The 13,727-nt window shown below is 52.7% G+C and overlaps 1 protein-coding gene and 1 long non-coding RNA gene across 3 annotated transcripts in view; one reads left to right on the forward strand and one right to left on the reverse strand.

The window, feature by feature from the left end:
• LOC140430767 (uncharacterized) overlaps nucleotides 1-13,727 on the forward strand; it is an 85,484-nt gene that overhangs the window by 23,143 nt on the left and 48,614 nt on the right. The gene's annotated exons all lie outside the window — the stretch shown is intronic.
• Nucleotides 1-13,727, reverse strand: part of LOC140430766 (adhesion G-protein coupled receptor G2-like) — a 168,472-nt gene that overhangs the window by 12,166 nt on the left and 142,579 nt on the right. The gene's annotated exons all lie outside the window — the stretch shown is intronic.

The raw sequence follows: 13,727 nt of genomic DNA on the forward strand, positions 1-13,727 counted from the left end.
CATGGCGGCCTTGGGGGCATGAGGGCATGCAAGCGGGGACATTCCATCTGCCTGTATCAGGTCATTGGAGCAGACCTGGCTAAACGCTGGGCTGAATTTAATGGAGCCAAATACGCACTGTTCAAGAGCAAAGTGTGGTTAGGCATGCTTTACCACACCAAACTATGGGTCACCTAGCAAGGCAATGAATACTACTTCGAAGGAGGAGGGGGGGGGGACAAGGAGGGGGTAGCACACGGGTATTGAGGGCCAGCATGTGAAGCAGGGGGTGGGTATGGGATTAGAAGGGGGAGGGTAGAGTGCTGTTTACAACAGGTCGCACGTGGAGACGGTGAAAAAGAGGAAACCTACAGCTGCCATCTTGAGCGAGACCGGCCCGGGTGAACAGGGCCAGGGCAAAGGATGAGTATGGCTGAACCCATGGAGGGAGGGGGGGGGGGGAGAGAGGTGCAACCCCCCCCCCCCAATTAGAATAGCCTCATGGAACGTGAGAGGCCTCAACAGGTCGATGAAAAGATTCAGAGTCCTTGCCCATCTCAAAAGCCTGAGGATAACCTTCCTACAAGAGGACGCACCTAAGAGAGAGGGACCGACTATGGGTAAGGAAGGACTGGGTGGGACAAATATCCTGGTGTATTTCGACATGAGGGCAAGGGGGATCGCCATACTAATTAACAGGACGGTAAGTAGCGATCATGGCGACGATCACAGTGACTGACCCGGGGGAACAATTCGTTGTGGTCAGCGGGACTTTGGAAGTGACACCGGTAGTTCTGGTAAACATACAACCCAAACTGGGACGAGAAAACAGTGGCCAAAATCCCTGACTTAGACACCCACCAACTCATCATGGGGGAGTGACTTTAATTGCGTGTAAGACCTGAAAATGACAGATGCAACCCTAGGACAGGAGCCATATCAGGAATTACACGAGAGCTAAATGCCTTTATGGAGCAAATGCGGGGGAGGATGTGTGTGTGTGTGGACCCATGAGGTTCAATAACCCAAGGGGGAAAATAGCTCTCCATCTCCCACGTGCAGAAGGCCTACTCGCGCATAGACCTTTTCATCGTAGGCAAAATGGTCCTTCCAGGGGGAGTGAGGGAGGAATACTCCGCAATAAGGATCTCCGATCCGGTGCCACATTACGTGGATGAGTGGTTTGAGAGGGGCCAGGCGAACACCCCCACCCCCCACCCCCCCACACACACACACACACACACACACACACACACAGTGGAGGCTGGAGACAACCTCCTTGCCGATAAGAAATTCTGTTAAGAAAAAACAAGCCATTGACTGTCGCGTAACCTGTAACCAGACCAGGGCGATCTCACCCTCGATGCTCTGGGAGCACTTCAGGTGATGATCATGGGGGAAATAATAGCTTACAGGGCCCTTGGGTACAGGAAAGAAAGGATAACTAGGCAGCGGCTGATCGATTCCATACTGGTGGTGGACCAGTGGTACCTCTCGGCCCCAGCCCTTGACCACTGCTACACAAACATCAAGGGTGCTTACCGCTCCATTCCCGACCACATTTCGGAAAATTGGACCACAAGACAGTGCTCCTTCTCCCGGCAAATAAGCAGAAACATAAGAGGGAGAATCCGGTTAAAAAGGTTATGCAATGCTGGTCTGAGGCAACGGACATGCTTCTGCGTGACTGCTTGGAGCTAGTGGGCTGGTCCATATTCAAGAACTCAGCGGCCAACCTAAACGTGTATGCCACTACCATCATAGACTTCATCAGTAAGTGTGTCGAAAACTGCATGGCAAAGAAGGTAATATATGCGTTCTTCAGCCAGAAACCATGGTTTAGCTGGGAGATCAAGTCCCTACTGAAGTATAGGTCTGAGGCGTTCAAGACGGATGACCCTGACCTTGAATAGAAATCGAGGTATGACCTCCAGAAAGCCATCAGGGACACCAAGAGACAATACCAGGCTAAGCTAGCATCCCAGACCAATGAAACGTACTCTCATTGGTAGTGGCAAGGCTTAAACAATATATGGGCTACAAAGCAAAGCCGAGTAGAATCTTAGGCAACTGAGCATACCTGCCCGATGAACTCAATGCATTCGAGCAGGAAGTCAATGAATCAATGTCAACTGCCCCAACAGCCTCGGATACACCCATACCTACTGTCACAGCCTCAGAGGTTAGATCAGCCTTCTTGGAAGTGAACCCACGGATAGCAACGGCCTTGATGGAGTCCCCAGTGGTGCACTCAGATCCTGCGAGAACCAACTAGTGGGTGTGTTCACAGACATCTTCAATCTCTCCCTATCCACCACTATCATACTGGTGCCAAAGAAGAACCAGGCAATGTATCTCAACGACTATCAACCGGTGGTCCCCACATCTATCATTATGAAGTGCTTTGAGAGGTAAGTCATGAGATACATCAGCTCCAAACTTCCAGATTGCCTTGATCCACTGCAATTCGCCTACCGCCACAACCGGTCCAAACCAGACGCTATCTCCCTGGCCCTACACTCATCCCTGGAGCACCTTGACAACAAGGATTCCTACGTCAGACTTCTATTCATTGACTACAGATTCGCCTTCAGCACCATAATCCCAGTCAAGCCCATATCCAAAATCCAAAAACAAGGACTTGGCTCCTCCCTCTGCAAATGGATTCTCGACTTTCTGACCCACAATCAGTGAGGATTAACAACATCACCTCCTCCATGATAGTCCTCAATACCAGGATTCCACAAGGCTGCATGCTTAGCCCCTTATTATACTCCTTATACACATATAACTGTGTGGTGCAATTTGACTACAATTCCATCTACAGGTTTGCTGATGACACAACCATCGTGGGTCGGATCTCAAACAATGATGAGTTCCAGAGGAGGGAGATATAGAACCTAGTGGCATGGTGCAATGACAACGATCTCTCCCTTAATGTCAACAAACCTAAAGAGCCGGTCATCGACTTCAGGAAGCGAAGTGTCGTACATGTCGCTGTCCGCATCATTGGTACCGCGGTAGAGATGGTTGGCAGCTAGGTGTAAATTCCAGGTGTAAACATCACCAACAATCTGTGCTGGTCCACCAACGTCAATGTTACAACCAAGAAAGCACAACAGCGCCTATACTTCCTCAGCAAATTAAAGAAATTCAGCATATCCACATTGACTCTTACCAATTTTTATTGATGCACCATAGAAAGCATCCCATCTGGCTGCATCATAGCTTGGTATGGCAACTGCTCTGCCCAAGACCATAAGAAACTACAGAGCGTTGTGAACACAGCCCAGTCCATCACGCGAACTCGCCTCCCATCCATTGACTCTGTCTGCACCTTCCACGTCTTCGGAAAGTGGGCAGCAATTTCAAAGACCCCTCTCACCCGGGTTATTCTCTCTTCCAATCTCTTCCATTGGGCAGAAGATACAAACTTCTGAGAACACGCAGGTTCAAAACAGCTTCTTCCCCGCTGTTACCAGACTCCAATGGCCCTCTCATAGATTGAACTGATCTCTCTACGCAACTTCTCTACAGTTGTTGCACTGTATTCCATAAGCTTCACCTGATGTCTATGCATTTACATTGTGTATTTATCATATGTCTTAAGTTGTTCATGTATGGACTGATCTCCCTGGACTGCACGCAGAACAATACGTTTCACTGTGCCTCGTTACATGTGACAATAAATTTAAATCTATATCCAACCGTGGAAATGCTGATGAAGAGGAGAAAGCTGCAGATTGAATTTGATCTGCTCTCCACAGGGAAAGCACTCTACCAGGTCTGCTGGCCTTTTACGAACATGGAGACAAGGCCAGCCGCATGCTGATGCACCAACTAAGGAAGCAGGCTGCCGTGAAAGAAATACTACAAGTCAGGGACAGGAATGGTAGGATTAACGAGGTTAACGAGGCCTTTGTGAACTTTTACCGAGGCCTGTACACCTTCGAACCTCCCGAGGGGCACTCGCGAGATGAAACAGTTCCTCGGTGGACTGGATATACCAGTGGTGGGGGAAGATAAGAAACAGGCTGGAAGCAAGGCTAAGGCTTGATGAAAGCATGGAATGCATTAAGTCCATGCAGTGAGGTAATGCACCAGGACCTGGTAGACTTTTAAAAACAATTTGCAACAGCAATGGCCCCGTACGTGCAGGAGATGTTCAACGATTCACTGTTGGAGGAAACCCTGCCGCCGACGCTGACACAGACCTCGATCTCACTGATACCCGAAAAAGACAAAGACCCGATGGAGTGTGAATCTCTTTTAAATACTGACACTAAAGTCCTGGCAAGAACACTGGCGAGTCGCGTAGAGAGTTGCCTGACAGAAGTGACCGCGGAAGATTAGACTGGGTTTGTCAAGGGCAGCCAACTAACAGCGAACATCAGACACTTGCTGAATGAAATAATGACCCCTTCTGGGGCGGGGACACCAGGCGTGATTGTCTCCCTGGATGCTGAGAAAGCTTTTGATCGAGTAGCATGGAAGTACCTCATGCAGGTGCTTGACCAGGGTTCACTCCAGTACAGCGCTCCCATGGTGAGTTTGCGGATGAACGCTACCAGCTCTGCGTATGTTAGGCTCCATAGGTGACAAGGCACGGGTGCCTGTATCCCTGCTCTGTTCGCACTGGCCATCGCTCTTAGATTGGTGGAGTGGTGGATGGGCATTCAGAGAGGGGTCAAGGAGCACAGTTTCACTCTGTGTGAATGACCTGCTCCTCTATGTGTCAGGCTCCTGGCCAGCATGGGAAAGATAACAGGACTCCTTAGAAAGTTTGGTGCCTTCTCTGGTTACAAAGTCACCCTGGGGAAGAGCAAAATCTTCCCGATGAACCCCCAAAGGGGAGGAGCAGAGCTGGAGAAACTAACATTTAAAATGACCCAAAGCAAGCAGGTAACTGGGGATACAGATCGCTCACCACTGGATAATTCTCCACAAGCAGAACCTGTTCAGTCTGGGGGAAGAGGTGAAGAGGGACTCACTGCCTCTCTCATTAGCGGGAATGGTGCAGGCGATCAAAATGAGCATGCTGTTCAGGTTCCTCTTCATATTCAGATTGCTTCCAATCTTCATCCCCAAATCCTTCTTCACCAGAATTGATTAGCTAATCATGGCCTTTGTCTGGGGGGAAAAATCCCTAGGGTACGGAAAACCATCCTGTAAAGTGGGCGACATGTGCGAGGCCTGGCCCTGACAAACCCCTATTCGACCACTGGGCGACAAACGTTGAGAGGGTGGCTGAGAAAGCCGGAGGCAGACTGGGTCCAAATGGAGGAGGCCTCTTGCATGGGAATATCTCTCCCGAGCGCTGGCCACCGGGTCCTCAGTCCTGGTCTCCCCTCACACATACTCTCGGAGCCCGGTGGTAGTGGCCATATTAAAGACCTGCAACAAGTTCAGGTGCCACTTCAAACTCGGTGGCATGTCGGTAGAGGCCCCCATCAGCATCAATCATAAGTTTACACCGGCTAAGATAGACGCCACGTTTAGGACATGGAAAGAGGACAGAGGGACCTTTAAAGTGAAGGGCCTGTATGCGGACAGTAGATTGGCGACTTTGGGGGAACTAATGGAGAAGGTCCAACCCCCGAAAGGGAACGATCTTTGGTACTTGCAGCTGCGTGATTTCCTCCTCAAGGAGACCAAGATGTTACCCCAGCTACCCGGAAACAATGGTAGCGCTGGACTGGCTAGGGGAGACAAATGTGGCGATATATACGGACGACTTATAGAAAAGATCAGGACCCTGCTGGCCGAAAAGCGACGGAAATGGGGGGAGGAATTAGGTGTGGAGATTGGGGGAGGAGTCTGAATTGAGGGGTTGCACAGGATCAACTCCACCTCCTCTTGGGCAGGGCTAAGCCTAATCCAACTCAAGGTGGTACACAGAGTGCAACTAACCAAGACACAGATGAATGGATTCTTCTCAGAGGTGGAAGACCAGTGCGAGCAGTGTCAGGAGGGCCCGGCCAACCACAACCATATGTACTGATCCTGCCCCAGACTCCGTGGGTTCTGGACAGCATTTTTCAAGGCCATGTCAAGGGCCGTGGAGGTCATGATAGAGCCATGTCCATTTGTGGTGGTCTTCCGGGTGTCAGAGCACCCAGAGACCTTGACAGGGAAAGGGGCAGAAGCCCTGGCCTTCGCCTCCCTAATCGCCTGGCGGAGACTTTGTGGCGCACAAAGACTCCGTGAGACAAACAGAGTGAAGTCGATGAGGCTTTATTAAGCGTGTCTGTTCCCCAGCAGCCCGATAGTAAACTGGCATGCGGGGGAAGGCACCGGCTTCTTATACTTCGCCTTCAGGGCGGAGTATGAGGTCAACGGCCAACCAGGACCCGGGATCTGTCAGCCAATGACATTAGGGCTTCCAGTCCCACATGACCCCCAATACATACTACCACATTCACCCCTTGTCAAAAATGAACCCGGCGGGGTGATGCTTCGTATGGTGGTAAGGGTTTACAGTACTGGTCCTGGGAGGAGAGAACAGTTACATGGTAGGACCGTATTGGACAGTATCGTCCTGTTACAACTATTTACAGAGGATATATGAAAACAAAATGTTCATTGGACAGTCCATCTTTGTTTTACATCGACGCCACGAGTCGGTCGGGCGGTCTGGTCGTCCGTGTCGATCGCCTCGGCCCCGGCGGTGGTGGTGGTGCTTGTACCAGCGTTGTCGCCTCCGGGAACCGCACGGTTTTAGCTGTCGGTGCAAAGGGGAGGGGGGCTGATCCTCCTGGGAAGGGGGCGGTCGCGGGGTGCGGCGGTGGCAGGAAGGGGGGCGGTTGGGTTGATGGTGCCGGGGGGGTGTGCGTGGTGCCGGCGGGCGCCAGATCCCGCAGGGAGACCGTGTCCTGTCGGCCGTCGGGGTACTCCACGTAGGCGTACTGGGGGTTTGCGTGGAGGAGGTGAACCCTTTCGACCAACGGGTCCGCCTTATGTGCCCGCACGTGCTTTCGGAGCAGGATGGGTCCTGGGGCCGCCAGCCAGGTCGGCAGCGACGTTCCAGAGGAGGACCTCCTAGGGAAGACAAGGAGACGCTCGTGAGGCGTTTGATTAGTGCTCGTACATAATAACGACCGGATGGAATGGAGAGCGTCCGGGAGGACCTCCTGCCACCGTGAAACTGGGAGATCCCTGGACCGTAGAGCCAGTAGGACGGCCTTCCAGACCGTGCCGTTCTCCCTTTCTACTTGCCCGTTCCCCCGGGGGTTGTAGCTGGTCGTCCTGCTTGAAGCTATACCCTTGCTGAGCAGGAACTGGCGCAGCTCGTCACTCATGAAAGAGGACCCCCTGTCGCTGTGGACGTATGCGGGGTAACCGAACAGTGTGAATATGCTGTTCAGGGCTTTAATGACTGTGGCCGCGGTCATGTCGGAGCAGGGAATGGCAAAAGGGAAGCGGGAGTATTCGTCCACTACATTAAGGAAATACGCGTTGCGGTCGGTGGAGGGGAGGGGCCCTTTGAAATCGAGACTGAGGCGTTCAAAGGGACGAGAAGCCTTAATCAGGTGCGCTCCATCTGGCCTGAAAAAATGCGGTTTGCATTCTGCGCAGATGTGGCAGTCTCTTGTGACTGTACGGACCTCCTCTAAGGAGTAGGGGAGATTGCGGGACTTGATGAAGTGGTAAAACCGAGTGACCCCCGGGTGGCAGAGGTCCTCGTGGAGGGCTTGGAGGCGGTCAATTTGTGCGTTGGCACATGTCCCGCGGGACAGGGCATCAGACGGCTCGTTCAGCTTTCCGGGCCGGTACAAGATCTCATAGTTGAAGGTGGAGAGTTCGATCCTCCACCGCAAGATCTTGTCGTTCTTGATCTTGCCCCGCTGTGCATTATCGAACATGAAGGCAACCGACCGTTGGTCAGTGAGGAGAGTGAATCTCCTGCCGGCCAGGTAATGCCTCCAATGTCGCACAGCCTCCACTATGGCTTGGGCTTCCTTTTCCACTGAGGAGTGGCGGATTTCTGAGGCGTGGAGGGTTCGGGAGAAAAAGGCCACGGGTCTGCCCGCTTGGTTAAGGGTAGCCGCGAGAGCTACGTCAGAGGCGTCGCTCTCGACCTGGAAGGGGAGGGACTCGTCGATGGCGCGCATCGTGGCCTTTGCGATGTCCGCTTTGATGCGGCTGAAAGCCTGGCAAGCCTCTGTCGACAGCGGGAAAGCCGTGGTCTGTATTAGGGGGCGGGCCTTGTCTGCGTACTGGGGGACCCACTGGGCGTAGTACGAAAAGAACCCCAAGCAGCGTTTCAGGGCTTTTGGGCAGTGCGGGAGGGGAAATTCCATGAGTGCGCGCATACGTTCGGGGTCGGGGCCTATTATCCCATTGCGCACTATGTAGCCCAGAATGGCTAGCCGATCGGTGCTAAAAACGCACTTGTCCTCATTGTACGTGAGGTTCAAGGCTTTGGCAGTCTGGAGGAATTTTTGGAGGTTGGCGTCGTGGTCCTGCTGATCGTGGCCGCAGATGGTTACATTGTCGAGGTACGGGAACGTGGCCCGTAACCCATGTTGATCAACCATTCGGTCCATTTCCCGTTGGAAGACCGAGACGCCGTTTGTGACGCCAAAAGGGACCCTTAGGAAGTGGTATAATCGCCCGTCTGCCTCGAAGGCTGTGTACTTGCGGTCACTTGGGCGGATGGGGAGCTGATGGTAGGCGGACTTGAGGTCCACGGTGGAGAAGACTTTATACTGGGCAATCCGATTGACCATGTCGGATATGCGGGGGAGAGGGTACGCGTCTAGTTGTGTGTACCTGTTGATGGTCTGGCTATAGTCAATGACCATCCTTTGTTTCTCCCCTGTCTTCACTACTACCACCTGCGCTCTCCAGGGACTATTGCTGGCCTGGATTATGCCCTCCTTTAGTAGCCGCTGGACTTCGGAGCGAATGAAGGTCCGGTCCTGGGCGCTGTACCGTCTGCTCCTAGTGGCGACGGGTTTGCAATCCGGGGTGAGGTTCGCAAACAAGGACGGGGGTTGCACCTTGAGGGTGGCGAGGCCGCAGATAGTGAGTGGGGGTATGGGGCCGCCGAATTTAAACGTAAGGCTCTGTAGGTTACATTGAAAATCTAAGCCCAGCAAGGTGGGGGCACAGAGTTGGGGAAGGACGTTAAGTTTGTAGTTTTTGAATTCCCTCCCCTGTACCGTTAGGGTAACTATGCAGAATCCCAGGATCTGTACGGAGTGGGATCCTGCGGCTAGGCAAATCTTTTGTGCGCTGGGGTAGGTAGTTAAGGAACAGCGTCTTACCGTGTCGGGATGTATAAAACTTTCCGTGCTCCCGGAGTCGACTAGGCATGGCGTCTCGTGGCCGTTAATTAGGACCGTTGTCGTCGTCGTCTGGAGAGTCCGGGGCCGAGCCTGATCGAGCGTAACCGAAGCGAGCCGTGGTTGTAGTAGTGGGGTGGGGTCCGTTGTTGCCGTCCAAGAGGACGTCGGGGATGGATAAAATGGCCGCCCCCATACCTCGCCCGTAGATGAGGGGTCACAAGATGGCGTCGGGGGTGGGCAAAATGGCCGCCCCCATGCGTCGTACAGGTCGGGGGCGGTCCAAGATGGCGGGGCCCCTCCTCCCCTCGTGGTGGTCGGGACCCAAAATGGCGGCGTCTGCGGGTCGCACATTGAGTGCTGGGGGGGCGCTAGGACCGCGCGGAGTTTCCGGGCCGCGGGCGCTAGGACCGCGCGGAGTTCCTTTGGTGCGAGCACCAGGGCCGCGGGCGCTAGGACCGCGCGGAGCTCCCTCGCTGGGGACCGGCAGGTCAGTGCGAGCGCTGGGACAGTGAGGAGGTCCCTCGCCGGGGACGGAGGTCGGGGTCCAGGTGAGTTGTATTGCCGGCGGGTCAGGCGTGGGGCGCGGGACGGGGGTGAGGGACCAGGTCGGCGGGTCAGGCGTGGGGCGCGGGACGGGGGCGAGGGCCCAGGTCGGCGGCTCCGGCGGGGGGGCGCGGGACGGGGGCGAGGGCCCAGGTCGGCGGCTCCGGCGGGTCAGGTGTGGGGCGCGGGACGGGGGCGAGGGCCCAGGTCGGCGGGTCAGTCGTGGGGCCGCGAGCGCTGGCACCGCGCGGAGCTCCCTCACCGGGGACAGCGGTGGTCGGGGTCAAGGTAGGTGGCGCCGGCGGGTCAGGCGTGGGGCGCGGGACGGGGGTGAGGGTGGCGTTCGGGATACGGAAAACCCCTTCCTCTCCGTGGAGAGTGTTGGCTGGCACCCAAATCGGGAGCGCCGGCGGCGGGTCATACATGGGCTGCGGGGAGGGGGGTTGGGGAGCGTAGGCGGCGTGCAGGGCTCCCAGTTCTCCCGGGGCCGCGGTGGTCGGGACCCAAAATGGCGGCGCCTGGGGGTCGCACATGGCGTGCTGGGGGGGTTGGGAGGCATAGACTGCCTGTAGGGCTCCCTGTTCTCCCGGGACGGCGGCGACCACGCGGGACCGGCACACCACCGCATAGTGGCCCTTTTTCCCGCAGCTTTTGCAGATGGCTGCGCGGGCCGGACAGCGTTGTCGGGGGTGCTTCGCCTGGCCGCAGAAATAACAGCGGGCGCCCCCGGTGCGACTCGGCGTTTGGACTGCGCAAGCCTGTGGGGTGTCCGGGGGGGGGGGGGTAGGGGGTTTGCCGCGGGGGATACGTACGGGGCCCAATGGCCTGCCGCGCGGTCGGGGCCGTAGGCGCGGGTATTACGCGCGGCTACGTCCAGCGAGGCTGCCAGGGCCCGTGCCTCTGAGAGTCCTAGTGACTCTTTTTCTAGAAGTCTTTGGCGGATTTGGGAGGATTGTATACCTGCAACAAAAGCATCGCGCATTAACATGTCCGTGTGTTCGTTCGCGTTCACAGACGGGCAGCTGCAGGCTCGTCCCAAAATCAGCAGCGCGGCGTAGAACTCGTCCATCGATTCTCCGGGAGCTTGCCGTCTCGTCGCGAGCTGGTAGCGAGCGTAGATTTGGTTAACTGGGCGAACGTAGAGACTTCTCAGTGCTGCGAACGCCGTCTGGAAATCGCGGGTGTCTTCAATGAGGGTGAAAATCTCCGTGCTCACCCTCGAGTGCAGGACCTGCAGTTTTTGTTCATCTGAGACTCGGCCTGTGGTCGATGTGATGTAGGCCTCAAAGCAAGTCTGCCAGTGTTTGAAGGCTGCTGCTGCATTCACTGCGTGGGGGCTGATCCTCAGGCATTCTGGAATGATCCTGAGCTCCATAGTCCTTTTTAGGCACGCTTAATAAATTGTGGTGCACAAAGACTCCGTGAGACAAACAGAGTGAAGTCGATGAGGCTTTATTAAGCGTGTCTGTTCCCCAGCAGCCCGATAGTAAACTGGCATGTGGGGGAAGGCACCGGCTTCTTATACTTCGCCTTCAGGGCGGAGTATGAGGTCAACGGCCAACCAGGACCCGGGATCTGTCAGCCAATGACATTAGGGCTTCCAGTCCCACATGACCCCCAATACATACTACCACAGACTTCTGCTAGGCTGAAAGTCAGCAGCACCACCCAGACCCTTGGAATGGCTCTCAGACCTGGCTGAATTCCTGTAGTCAGAGAAAATAATAATAATCTTTATTGTCGCAAGTAGGCTTACATTAACGCTGCAATGAAGTTACTGTGAAAAGCCCCTGGTCGCCACATTCCGGTCCCTGTTCGGGTACACCGAGGGAGAATTCAGAATATCCAATTCACCTAACAATAAAATTATCGATCGGAGGAGAGATTCTATGACTCATGGAAAAATTTACCAACCTCTTCGAAGACCTGTTCGGAACCAGCAACTGGAAAGGGGAGGGGGTGGAGGGAGGGAGCAGACAGGAAGGGAAGTGGGAGACCCATAGGGGCGGAGGGGTGGGGGGAAGGGAGAACAGCCGGGGGAGGGGGAGTATGCATACAACACAGAGGAAAGTTGGGGAGGTAGGCCCTATACCTGGTGGGACACAGGCCTCTCCCACACGTAAAAGACCGGGGAGGCAGAGCACCCTTCTCATCGTCGGTAATGGATGGTTCTTTATGACTCCGTCACAGTAAATATTCTCTGTACGATGTACAGTGATGTAACTGAGGGAATGCTATTACTGGGACTATGGTCACAAACGCTGAGACAGCCTGCTGTTGTTTTTATTCTGGTTTGTAAATTTTGACACACAGTGCGAAAACTCCAATAAAAATATTTTTCAAAAAGGAAAGGGCACCTGGGTGTCCTCAGGCTGGCATGGGCAAGATGGGCGGAGTGGCCTCCTTCTGTGCTGTAACTTTTATATTGTTCTATATTTTAAATTTTGGATTATAATCCCAGCACCTATTTGGGATTACCCTGGATCACCTCTCCAGTGATCCCTCTCAACTTTAGCTTGTGAAAGACAGATCTTTAAGATGCTAAATAGGTTGGGAAGACTGATCCATTTCTCCACAAAGTAAAGGATCTCAGAGTATTACCATCCTTCATCCAGACAGCCTTTTTAACAATTTGCAGCCAGAGAATAATATTTTAGATATTTAGATATTATGGAAAGCTCTGCTCAGATTCAGGTTCAGGCGTTAATGATACAGAAAACAATGTAAATACTAAACAGTGTGGAAGTTTATTAAAGAACTGAACAAACAATTTTCAGGTACTGACAGTCAATCGCAACATTATGGTTCTAGGGAAGGATAGAAAATACTATCTTATTCTTAATAGAGAATCCAGTTTTTAAGTTCAAATATTGTTACAGTAAAATATGCAAGTAGTCTATTCAATAGTTACTAAAGTAACATTTACTTTAATTCCTCCAAATGAAGACTACAGAGTTATAGTCACTTGGTAGTACAGAGCTTGAGGATTAACTTGAGGTTTTGAGAAGGAACTAGTTCAAAACCTCAATGAAAAGTTGGAGAGCAACTAAAAGTTTTGGTATGTGTTAGGTGTAGATTGGAGTACAGTTGACATTTTGTAGAAGGAGCTAAAAAAGGATAAGCACTAGTTTGGAAAAAAACCTCTATCTCCAGTGAAACAATCTCAGAGAAAGAAGGGGACAAAACTTTGAGGTACTGAGGATTAAAAACACCTTTAGAAGGGGTCAAGTATTTGAAGAAATTGAATTAGAAACCAGGGAAATTAATGTGTTCAGTTACCAAATCGTAAATCAGGGTCGATGGATACCAGAAATTATGGCCTATAAATTAACCCAGCATATAAAATCAATCCATTTTCCTCAGCCCAAAATTCATGGTTTTGCACATTGTCAGTTTTTACGTCGACCTCCCCTTTTCAACATGACACGTGATACTTGTATTCGTAGTGAGCTTCAATTTTTTACCCCACAGTTTTATTTACCTGTACCATCCCCACTTCTGATCTTATTATGAGAGGAAGGTAAATTTCAATTATTTTATTTGTGTCCATAACATCAGTAACCACATTTCAAAATACATCCATCGGTTGTAAAAAGCTTTGAGACCTACCAAGGATGTGGAAAGATGCCAAATAAATGCTTTCATTATGGAGTTTGCACATTCTGCCCCCACAACCCAAAGATGTGCAGGCTAGGTGGATTGGCCACGCTAAATTGCCCCTTAATTGGAAAAAATGAATTGGGTACTCTATTTTTTTTTTTAATGCTTTAATTCTTTCCTGGTTACGTCTCCATCTTTTATTCTCCACTTTCTTTTGTTTTCCTCCTTCATTTGTTGTTTTCAATCATTTCACATACCATTGACAGGTGGTGTGCTTGGGCAGGTGAACAAGTTAGATAGCACTGTACACCAGTG

This window comes from Scyliorhinus torazame, chromosome 10 (assembly GCF_047496885.1).
Source record: "Scyliorhinus torazame isolate Kashiwa2021f chromosome 10, sScyTor2.1, whole genome shotgun sequence".
Taxonomy (NCBI): domain Eukaryota; kingdom Metazoa; phylum Chordata; class Chondrichthyes; order Carcharhiniformes; family Scyliorhinidae; genus Scyliorhinus; species Scyliorhinus torazame.